Source organism: Battus philenor, unplaced genomic scaffold (genome assembly GCF_028537555.1).
Source record: "Battus philenor isolate CCGP_79_NKW_IND1 unplaced genomic scaffold, ilBatPhil1.0.hap1 SCAF_2, whole genome shotgun sequence".
In the NCBI taxonomy this organism is placed as follows: domain Eukaryota; kingdom Metazoa; phylum Arthropoda; class Insecta; order Lepidoptera; family Papilionidae; genus Battus; species Battus philenor.
In genome coordinates, this window is record NW_027181682.1 from 12,514,298 (window position 1) to 12,526,990 (window position 12,693).

The window sequence follows — 12,693 nt, forward strand, 5'->3', positions numbered from 1 at the left end:
TCGATCAAAGCCTCTCGTAATTTATCTTTGTCCTCACTAGGGAGAGTGCGCAGCAGTTTACTATGTACATAAAAAAAGTTATAACAATACGCTACGACCGGTGTGTTGAAGAACAGTCCAACGCTGCACAGTAAACCGGTCGTGACGGAGGGCCTCTCTAAGCGACCGCTATCTAATATGGTACAAGTCGTCATCTTTGGGTCGTAAATAAATGAACTGCTGTGTTGGCATCTACTTAGATGACCTTTAGCTGAAATATCCGTCAGCAGTATATTCCTCTTTTATCTCATAATTTACAAAAGATTGAAAAAAGTATAAAAATGTTGGTATAATGTTTAACAATCACTGAAGACGATTGAGGGAGTCTTTAGTGTCTTATTATTTGTTTATAATACTAACAGACTACTAAAATTATTGGTTTTACTATCTTAAGCGACAGGCCAATAACTTTTGGCAGTACAAAGTCTGCAAGGATGGATAGCGAACTATAATTATTTTTAATATATTTTGATTTATAATTCTAATTTGCATCGCTAGGGTGTTTTGCTTACAATGTTTTTACGCGTTTAATGAGCATGGACAGTTGGGATAGGGGTTGCCGCTATTTGATACGGATCTTTCATCTCCCAGCGGCGAATCATCATGCGACAGCCTTATGTTATATACAATTTCTCTTATGTGTAAATACAATTGAAATTTACATACATAAAAAATATAATTTATAACTATTACTCAACTCTACTTTCATTTCTACATTACATATCGTATATTTTATTTGAAGTTGCTGTGAATATCTATTATGCTGAATATCCCCCTCATTAAAAGATTTTGTAGTAGATTCTTTCTAAAGAATGTTCGGTAAATTGTCTTTTGGATTTCATTCGGAGACAGTGTCTGAGTAAATGTTGAATGTTCTGTACTGTGGAGCTGACACATGGTCAGGAACCGTTGTCGATTATTTTGAAACGGTGCAGGTATCGCTTGCAGTACCTGTGCCCACTAAGCAGTTGCTTGAGAATCAAAGATGATTTGATGAGTTTGTGTAGTTTTGATGTCGGAGAGATTCGGAAAGATCCTGAATATACCTTGCATATCTAGGCTGCCAAATGCGGTTGTGCGGATTTCGCATTTCACGAAACTCACCGGTAAGAAATTTTTTATTGTTTTATTTTAAATAATTAGTAATATAAATTATGCCAACGTTTTTGTTTACTTTATTACTGGATGTACCATACCATTAGTTAACTGCAAATGAGCTATACATTAAACCTTTTATATTTAAAACCAGTCTCCCTGTATGTACAATTAATTTTCGTTTTTTGCTACTGAGGAAAGGAGAATTACATTTCTAAATTATGGCAAGAAAAATTACGGAAGAACACTAAAATTTAAAAGTGAAATAAAGAAATTAGTTTTTTACGTTAGACATTCACCCAAATATTTAAAATCCGGATTTGATAAGGTAGAGAAAAGTAACAACAAACAATTTCATATGAAAAAAATTGTTGTTTTAACGTTTAAATCAAATTTTAGTTTTTGACAACATATTTATAAACCGAAATAGAAATAAAATGTATCTTTATGTGTAATAATATTTATAATATTATTTATTACTATAAAGTTTTATTAGCGAACTACACAGTACTCGTACTTTGGTTATTAATTTTATTTATTCTTCTAATTATTCTCTTGCGATACAAATATTTTTGCAGTAAAGCTTTTTGAATGCGGGCAGAGCAAGACCGGTCATTGTGGCGGTCTGGTGAGATTTATGCGTAGGCGTCTATGGGATGACATGAATGAATGAAATGCTTTTTGGTAATATTAATGTATTATAAATATTGCTTAACACTATTCATATAAAAATGATACAGAATGTTCCAGAATATGATTACGATATATCACGAAAAAAAATTTGTCTTTATGTCCATGTACATGACTGATGCAGATTTTTATATAACATTTATAACAAATATCATTAAATATAAAACAATATCGAAAACATTACCTTCGAAAATTTAACAGATATTACATTTTAGCTACAAAAGCTTCATCCAACAAGATGTACCCGCCTGCTCCGCGTGGCCTGCACTGCTTTTTGTGGGTGTAATTTCATAAAACCTTTCTTGATAATTATTAGCAAGCTAAACAAAATTTCAGGTCTAGTTATATATACGTTTTTATATAAGAGCTATAGTTAGAAAATATGCATTTGTTTTTAAACGTATTTTCAACCCGTCTTGCAGGTGAAGTTTTGTAAAACCCTTTATTATCGTAGCCTTATGCTTTCAGAGAAATCGTGATGAGTTAGTATACAGTTAGAAATATCTGTATGTATATATTAGTATGTAGTGCTATATATATTCAAAAACCATACCAATCGCCGTAAAGTTTTGGTAAAATATTAGGTATTATCCACACGAACGTTTTTGAAAATTTGTTTTTTTTTTTTCAATAAATTTATGTTTGCGTTATCAAAAGTGCCCTTTTTCAGCAACGATTGTTCACAGGGTACACCTAGTCTTTTATTTATAGATTCATTACTTATATATGTTTACTCACAGATATAGAAGCTTTTCCCAGAGAATTGGAATCGCAGACGTCCATTACTCGACAGTTGCTATTAGAATATAGGTCTGGAGAAGGACCTGTGGTCCTGATCTGCAGTCGGAGACCTGGACGTCGGAGGATGTTAAACCGCGACTTTCTCCAACTCCCTTGACATAGCCTTCGCGACGGATTCGGTGTGATTCGAAGGTAAGGAGTTGAGGCACTGAGCCATCGCCGTTGAAACTACGGTAGTATGCGAAAGCGTTCCCGTAGTTTTAACAAAAGGCGTCCAAGAAGACCGTGGGATTTTAGCCGGTAGGAATTCGGCATAACCCTTTCGTTGCTCTCGCAGCGGTGTGGTATCCCATGCAAGGTTTTCCCATGAGAAAAAAGGCTTTAAAGGGATGTATAGCTCATTTGTCATCGAATTGCTGTAGAATTTTACACCTATAACCAGTCATCGTGTAAATTTAATTTGTATTGTCGATAGAAAGCAAGAGGCTTTACTTATTTTGATTAGTTTTAAATAGCAAGGCATTTTTGTTAACAAATCCATCGAATTTAACTTTTTTACTCATGTATACAAACGCTGGAATTATTTCTTAAAGCACTACACCTGCAAAATATCTAGCCGGGTAGTCAGTCTGTTCCACAATATGTGAGCGTTCTTCAAATAAATTGGCACTCGACAGCGTGGCAGTCGACATAATATAGGGCGTGTTGGTGAGCTATACATACAAACCGGCGTATATACGATAATCAATAGATATTTTCAGGAGGCTTTCACGCAGGGTGAAAGCGACGCTTGAATAGAGCTTTCTCGCTCACTCGTACAGCTTACCTAGAATATCCATGAAAGTAAGAGACCGCTTTTTGAATTTAATAAATTTCAAATTTGAAATCTTAACTGAAATATTTAGTAGCACAATGGGTTTAAATGAACGAAGAACATCTACGTCTAAAAATAAGCTCAGCGATAAATAATTTCACACAACCACGGAAGTGTGACGCATCTCGAAATACCATCGCTATTTCATTATCTTATGACTTAAATTTCAATGTTCCATTTAAACATAGAACACGCTATGTATAGATTTTCACAAGGTATGCGTTAAATCTTTGAGTTACAAATTACGTTTTTCTGTTACACTATTATTTGCTGATGTTAAAGAATGTTTTATACATCAATTAATCAATTGCTCTTTCAATTATTTTATAAAAAAAAAACTTTTAATGTGACCTTAAGACTCTGATATCCTTGATGGCAATAGTAAATATTTTATATACTATGTATTTACATAGTCTATAAAATATTATATATCCTAATTTTAGTGAAGATACAACGATTATAGTCTTGTGACATTAATAACAGACATTGCTGCGCACTACGTCATTGAAATAGTAATTTTTTGTTAAAATTCCACGGAGAAATGTAATTAAACAAATGACTTAATAATCTAACATAAATTTTCTTCTGCTTTATTAAAAACAGTTTGAAAAATAACTTTCACCTATCAGCAATATTATTGTAGATTGATAACCATCAAGATATAGATAAAGCACCGCAATAATGATTGAATTATGATTTTTTGTTTAATCTTATTTTATAAACGTACTGTACCGTTCGCTCTGTACAACGTAGGTTGTGTATTGTGTGTGCTATGAAGGTACTGTAGGTATGTTGCAGGTCGCCCAAGAGTCGGTCGTATCGTTCCGTACCTAGACACTGGGTATTTAGCTATTTAGTACATTCAAAGCTAATATTACGTTTTTGTAGTACTCGTTCTCATGGAAAAAACAAAGGTTTGGTATTGTTATGACAACTGACGATGAGAATTTGTATGACTAAAATATGACGTAGGTAGGTATGTCTACACGGTCGCTAGGTGGCTGTGGAGGTATTAGATGGCTCGGGGCTCGGGGGTGAGGTCGGCAGGGTGTATGGGTGCTAGACGGGGGAAGATTAAATTTCGTGCCACACCGCTACGCTGCCTCAAGCTCGCTTATATTCATCACTGTTAGAGCCGCAATAGCTTCCTGGTGAATTTCTATTTAAAATACAGTTATCTTTACGTTTCTATATTTACGTTAAAACGTTATTAGTTAACATTTATTAATGAAACCGAAGTCTTGATACTTTAAGTATACGTTGGAAAGACTTTTTTAATGTATGACAAATAACAAAGCAGAAAGTTACTAGGTTCTCTATGTCTATTAATTTATGTGCTTTAATAGAGAATTGCTGATGAGAAAAAATCACTACTACACATGTTATGTGTTATTTAAACGATCATGAAGGTTGTAAGAAAGGAAAACCTTGCTCGTGTATTATAGATTAATTAAATATGGAATAATAGTGAATTTAATATAAAAAAGTTGCGTTTATTATCAAATATTTGTATTAACTTAAAACTTAAATAAGTATTAAAATGCTAAAGAGTGTATAGGAAATATAATAGTTCTATTTATAGACATGTGCATAAATAGTTTTCTACACCCAAAACATAAGCCTTATTAAAACCCAGAGAGCGTTTTTATTCCGTGTCGTATATAATTACTTCCCGAATTTATACTAGTTTTTAAAAAGAAATTTACGTTTGTTTAGATTTATATACGACCCATATTTACGCGCCTTACTGCACTAAACTAGATTTTACTAAGACTGGCTACTATTACATGAATGAATTTTTAAAAGCTTCAATATATTTAGCGTGATTAGTTATTGATGAGAAAGCTTTAAAAGATTAAATGTATAGCTCATTTGCTGTCAGTTAATAAAACTTTTCCAAAAATCAATAGTTTCAAAATTAATAAAAATTGTAAATAAAGCGTTTCCAAAACATGATCTACTACGTATTTAAATTAATTATTGTTTATTATCTGTCTCTGCAAACTGTACTGTTGCAAGTTATTGCCCTGTCGCATTACAATAGGAAAACAAAATTAATGTAACGTATTTCAGAGAGATGTCTTTATACAGTAATCAAACTCGGTAGGAAATAGGTGTCAAAGCATCAAAGCTTTACGCTGACAAATGAACTATACAAGTTTAAGTCAGCCCAATTTTTTATATCTATAAGCAATTGCCTTGTATATTTACAAATATTTAAAGACCCGTTAGTCAATTCAACATGGCTTGTAACAAAAAAACTTTCACTCATCGAATTCCATGGAGCGTCCGACCTTAGAGTTCGGCGGCCTCAAAAAAAATCTCAATAACAAATCGACCCAAAGCTTCTAAGATACCCCTCGTACATGGTTATTAAAAACGAGGCGACCTTAGTACCCTGATATCTTTAATGCCAGTAAAGTAAACAGTAACCCTTCGTAAAAAAAACATCAAAAATACTCTTTTATGAGTAAGGGAAATAACGGTTTTTCTGTACTAACTACTCAATGGAACCACTTAAGCTTGGTTAACTTGAAAAATAGCTTTATAGAAACGATTTAAATATAAGATTCATTTGTCTTATTAGAATATATTATTTTATTTAAAGTTTATTATGTAATTTAGATTTATTTATTTTTATTTTTTGTTTTATGTATTGTTTATGTTAAAAATGTGTTAGTTATGTAATGATTGTATACAATTTAGTTTGTTTTGTATTTGAGTAAGCATATAGTCGCGGAAAGTCGCGGGAAGTCACGGGAAGTCGCGGGAAGTCGCTTGATACGGGCAGCGCAGGGACCTGTCATCCTGACGATCTTTGAGGAAAGCCTTGCAGGAGCCGTCTATCTATCTATCTATCTATATATAAATATATATATATATATATATATATATATATATATATATATATATATATATATATATATATATATATATATATATAATATCATCTACAAATATGCTTAAATATATTTTATATTTCATTTACTGACATGAACATAACTTTTTATTTTCAAATAAAGCATTTGCAATATGCAATATTAGCTCGAGGATTCCGGTTTCACAAGTCCTGACTACGGTTTTCAGCAGTAAACAAAAAATATTAGGTTTATCGCATGATGCAGCAAAATTATTAACAAGCTCAGACGAGAGAAGAAAGCAAAATGTGTAAAATAAAAGTATGAACGTCGGACATGGTTTGAACAAATATCCATAGCTGCCAAAAATTAATATGCTATTTATAATCTTAGCCCGGTTGCACTTTTTGTTAATTCCTAAATGTTACATATCTACACGAAGGAGTAATAGTCCTCGAGGATTGTTTAGTTGTTTTTGTACATTACTATTAAATATATATGGAAAAAAATGTATTCAAAGAACAGACATCAGACACAAAAACAATTGTAAATGTAATCAGTTGGGTGGGTGTGGTTCGATCAAAATTATTTACTGAAGCGCCATCTATGTTTGAATAAAAATATGTTCATTGTTAGTACAGATTCCGCGAGATTGGAGAAGTATAGCACAGATGGCGGTCTACACCGCGTTGAATGTAGTAAAGTTTCATAAGACTTTATTACAGTCGAGCTTTTAGATCGTTTGATCGGACCCTCCATGGAGTGACTTGGCGCGGAGGCCACAAGAGGGGACAGTGGCTGATACGCTTTCTTTATCTGTTTTGGGAAGAATACGCAGGCCATGGCCGCGTTAAATATAAAGCGATGCTTAATATCACAAACTTAAAGAACAAGTTATACACAAACACATCAAAAGATGGCGCTTTGCAGTTCGGGACCAATGATAAATGTGTTAAAAAAGACTCACATAAACCGGTCAATAGATGTCGCCATTGAATTTTGCACTGTTTTGTTAATCGCGGTGTAGAGATCTTTTCGAAACGAATGGCATCGGCGCTGCGGCCAGCGGAATTCATACTTACCTGGCGTAGGGGATACCGTGATCATGAAGGCGGTTCCCCCAGGGCGAGGCCTCTCCATTGCACTGCGGTTAGGTTGACCCCTGCGATTATCCCTAATGTGGATAACTCGGACGCGTAATTTTTGGTAGTGGGGACTGCGTACGCGCCGTCCCCTTTCTAATCACACTTGTCTAGACTAAAGTTACTGCTAAGTAATGAAATCAGACCATCTAGTGCTGTAATACAATGTTGTTCTTTATTCTATGTGGGTGGTAAAGTTTTTTGCATTTTTATACTTTGTGAATAGCGTCATTGACGTTTTAATGTAATGTATGCTGCTGGTAGTTTAGATAGCAAGAGGAATCTATACTTAATACAGATTATTGGCTATTTTGGACGGAAAGACTTATGATGCTTTAAACATAAAGAAGGTTCATATATATTGAATGATCAAAAATGTAATTTAATAGTAGCTAATACATTTAAAGTTTCAGAACCCTTTATACGGTATACGGTGCCAGGAGTTTATACTGATGAGATCAAAATATGAAAGGGTTTAATGAACTGAAGGTTTATGCGGACTGATGAAAATCGCGATAGATAACCTTTCCTTAAATTTCGCGTGAGTAGCCGGCTAATCGATGGCAATGAATGAATGAAACAAAAAAGAATTCAATGAACTAGAATAAAACACGAGTACGATTAATAAAATTATTAAAGTGTTCATTCTTCTATAAGTTTTTATTACAAATGATTCGGAAGTTTCTAAATACGTTCAGATTGAGTTTTATTTACGAGAATAGCTGTCAGGACCTTATTTTTAAATACCCTGCTACAAAACGACGTCGAGTAAAATTCCTTCCTATGTTCTATTGTTTCTGAAAATGTTAATACTGTTAGCCCTAAGACTTTTACAGCTTCATCGGTACTGAGTTCACGGAACCGGTCCGTGAAGTAGATTTAAAACTAGAAACTAAAAGCTGTTGGGGGCCTACCAGTTGCACGGGGAGGCTCGCACGTTGTTAAGGCTCTTCGCAGTAGAGCTTTGACGGGATGTATCGCTGGAGTGTGCTTGCGGGTTAGGATGGCAGCGTGGACCACAGGCGAGCCGAAGAGGGATCTGGATCCAACCACGGTTCGCCCACGCTGTTTCCGATTAGGGGCCGGGCGGCCGCTTACTAAAAACGGGTGTTGTGGCGTGGTGGGTGATGTTTTGTTTTGTTATGTAGAACGCAACGACCTGTGTAAAGTGTTGCAGGTGCAGTGGTTGCTGATGATGGTGAGTGGTTTGCGCTTGCAGTGTTGTGAGTGTGAGTGGCGAGTGTTCTGTGGGAACCCCCTGATGGGCGTGAGAAGAACATCTTTAGGTCTTTAAGAACGTCTCTTGGTCATTACTGAGATGCGGGGGGAGTAGCGTAAGGCGCTAGCTATTAGGGGATTGGGGTGTGCGGAGGCCGACTCAAAGTAAGTTTTTGAGCAAGCCAGAAAGAACTCTTGCACCGTGGGGAGTTCGAGGTCGCTATGGAGGTCAACGTTGCGCCGGATCCAATCCGCCCCTGACTTTGCGAATATATTGTTTAAATGTTAGTTTGGAGTCGAAGGTGACCCCGAGGTATTTGACCGAATCCTTCCAAGGGATGGGCCGGTCGAAGAGGGTGAGAGTGCCCCAGTCTGCGAGCCGCTTGCGCTTGCGTGTCCAGGGCGTCGAAAGTCAACGCGAGAATATAATCGCTTGGCTTTTGTCAGGGTTAATATCTATTCTCCATTTCCTAAACCACTCACCTAGGCGGGTGGCCGCGGCTTGGAGATGACTTGAAATTAATGCGCGTGCTCTACTGGTGGTGTAGATTGTCGTGTCGTTCGCGAAGAGCGCGAGTTGGACCTTGCTATCTCTCGGTATATCGCTGGTGAATAGCGAAAAAGGGAAGCGGAGAGAGGCAGGATCCCTGAGGGACGTCTGCTCGAATGGAATGGGAGTGGAGAGGACGTCTTTCGCTCGATAGCGAAAAGTGCGTTTTTCACGTTGAGTGGGTACAGTTTATATATATTAATAAACCGTTGTGCCTGACTTTGTTGGTTGCCAGGCTTTAGAATCTCTACCACCATCGCTTCCTTCCAGATATCTGTAAAAGAGCAGCTGGCGATAAGGGAGTAGAAGATGGAGACCAGTAAGATAATACTATATATATAGGTGAGGAGGGAGGAGTTTTAGGACTCTGTAGGATATGCCATCAGGTCTCAGGGTTAATTTGTGTTTAAGACCTTTTATAAGGTCTGCTACCTCTTCAGAGGAGATGGGAGGGATTTCCGGTCTGCTCGGCGGGAGCACCGATTTGATCCGGACCTCAATTTTTACTGTGTGCATATGAATAGGGTCCACTGGCGAAGATGAACCTGTGCATTGTTGTTCTAAGCTGTATGCCAGGCTTTAAACCTTGACGACGTCCTCGAATGCTAAGGAGGAGACGGATTCTGTAATGAGAGCATGAGAGAACTGTCGTCTGCTTTGAGACTTCGAGCCAGACGCCAGAAGGCGTCTTTTGTGGGCTTGAAGTCACTAAGCAGATCGTCCAATTTTTTGTTTCTGTGCTCCGCGAGCCGTTCTTTGACCAGCTTTTGAAGTTTGCGAAGGCGCAGTCTATTCTTCTCGGTGCGATAGCTATCGTGGAGTCTCATTTTTTTGTTTAATAAGGCGCCGAATATAGTCCGGAAGGGCGTCGACAAACTTGCGCTTGATGACTGTCTTCCGGGTAGATTCTTCGGTGGCTGAGTGAACGTGTTAAGCAAGTGACAGCGCAGAGACCTTTTGAAATAAATCAAATTGCCTTCCTGGGTAGTCTTTCATTCCTGACAAGGTGGTAAATAGTGATCTTGGGACCGCGATTGGAGGGCTTGAGGTGGGATTCCTGAATGAGCAGAACATCGACGTTATGCTGACTCAGAAACTGAGCCACTTCATCCTTTTTATCGAAGAGGCCGTCCATGTTGAAATAGATGACACTTAGAGCGGAGGGCTTAATCCGTCCCTTTAGTTCGCCGCCGGCGATGGTAGGGTGACGGCCAAGGGGCGCGGGCTAAGCTCGGTGTGTAGAGGGAGAGGGCTTTTAGGTAAAGCTCTCTTCAATTGCTCTGATAAGGTGCTCATATTCGGCGAGCACAAAGAGCTTTGCGCCTCCCTTAACAGCGCGAAATTTTGTGGCCAAAGAGAGGATTGACAAGCGCAATAGAAACGCGGTCAGGGAGGCTAAGTCCTCCGTGAAGTCTGCGAGCTCTGCTGAGGGTTCGGTTGGTTTGGACTGCGGTAAAATTCCTTTCACAGATCTATGATTTAAAAATGGGTAGTTAAAACAGATATTATTTGATTTACGTCCGCGGTCACTGATGTGTATTTAAAACAAGTTTAATAAATTTATTTAAAAACAAAAGCAAGTTCAACAGTGCGGAGAGTAACTCGGGTATAATATCGATAGATATACCGAAGTGATCTTTAACCTACAAACGATAACGAATTGATATTTTCACATTTGAAAAAAAAAATTGTTTCTATCATTTATGCGTCCCATTTATTTCAATATTTATTTTAGTTTATTAGTTAATAAAACTGTAAAAATAGATCAAGTTTAACTAATAAACGTAACACAAATCTTTTTGTTAAAAAGTCTAATCCACCTATACCTATTGTCATTCGCTAAAAAGTGACTTCGTTGTGTCTGTCGACCAAACGTCATGTCGTACCTAATGTCAGACGTAACAGAACAGTAGCAGCCTTCGGTACCAGATTACTTTTTACTTGCACATACAGGGACAATAGATGTCGCTGTACAATTCTGCGCCATTTTGTTGATCGCGGTGTAGACATTTTTCCGAAACGAATGACATCGGCGCTGCGGCCAGCGGAATTCATACTTACCTGGCGTAGGGGATACCGTGATCATGAAGGCGGTTCCCCCAGGGCGAGGCCTCTCCATTGCACTGCGGTTAGGTTGACCCCTGCGATTATCCCTAATGTGGATAACTCGGACGCGTAATTTTTGGTAGTGGGGACTGCGTACGCGCTGTCCCCTTCATAATATAAAATTTGAAGTTTGTAGTAGGCACTGTGGTATTGTTGAAGATACTACAAATTGTATATAGGTGGACTATAAATAGTTGATGAAATTTAATACAAGATGTACGTACCGCCAATTTTATCTTTAGGTGTGATTTATTTTTAAATATACCTATCTTGAGAAATAAAGGGTCAGCAATTGACTTTTCTTCCTTGATAACTGAGCAAGCTTTTAGAACTTTACTACATTACAATTATGTCAAGTATTGCCGGTTACCTTCAGGGATTATTAGTATTACGATTATGTGGGGATTTGGGGCCCATTATTTTCATAATGTTAATAATAAAAATAAAAAACAGTAATAAAAAGTAAGTGTCCAAATTCTTATTTATATTTCTGGAATTTGAATGAAAAAACCTGTTTCATATGAAGCTGGAGATGCCAGAAAGCGCTTCTGTCAAACAAAAGGGTTATTTTAACATGATTGACACAATTGTAAGAATTTTATCTAAAAAATTAAGTGGCCTTATAGTTCTGAAGCTGAAGGAGATTACTGACCGGCAATCTCGGCATAGGGCGTTTACCCATAAGGTGGACAGACGTCGTTGTTAAGATTGTCTCTCCAGTCGCCTGTTTCACTTTTTATTGGAAATTTAGGGCGGCCTGTGTCCAGCTGTAGACAAGCTAGAGTTGAAATAAATCTACTACGTTAATTCATGCACCAAAGAATTTATGATAACATAAATATAAATCATATCGCGGTAAATATGTAGGTTATTAAAACAAAACTTTCCCATATATTACTTCGTATTTTAATTCAGACTCCACAATAATAATTACTTAATTTATACTTATCCTAGAAATAATCACAATTTACTTTGGCTTATTTAATCAATTCACTAAGTTACTCTTATAAATATTTTCCATCTATTTATATATTTACACATGTGGAACTAATATGAATTTGAGACTTGGACAGCTGGCGTCTTACAATTTACATTTTTAAATAATGGACTTAACCTATATTATTTTTAACTACAACTAGGAACGCTGTATCTTGTCATATCATCGCAAAGAAGTTTTTTGTTTATAATAAACAGTTTCAATTTCTTATTATTTATTACATATTTATGTAGTTGTTTTACCTCATTATGAAAACAAACTGTCTTTATTTACCAGAGGATATTCAACTTTTAGACATTGTGTTATAGCGCTACTGAAACCTCTCTACCGCTTTATAGGGATTGGATGCTCAGTTCAGTCCGCTGTCCGCACTCGCGGTGGTG

General features: G+C 36.8%; 2 non-coding genes across 2 annotated transcripts; both read left to right on the top strand.

The window, feature by feature from the left end:
- The first annotated feature begins 7,371 nt into the window (after positions 1 to 7,371).
- On the top strand, positions 7,372 to 7,534 carry LOC137922544 (U1 spliceosomal RNA). The gene has a single exon (XR_011107533.1). It is a non-coding gene; the product is annotated as a U1 spliceosomal RNA (small nuclear RNA).
- Positions 7,535 to 11,260: 3,726 nt separating this feature from the next.
- On the top strand, positions 11,261 to 11,423 carry LOC137922543 (U1 spliceosomal RNA). Its single transcript, XR_011107532.1, has one exon. It is a non-coding gene; the product is annotated as a U1 spliceosomal RNA (small nuclear RNA).
- The last annotated feature ends 1,270 nt before the right edge of the window (positions 11,424 to 12,693 follow it).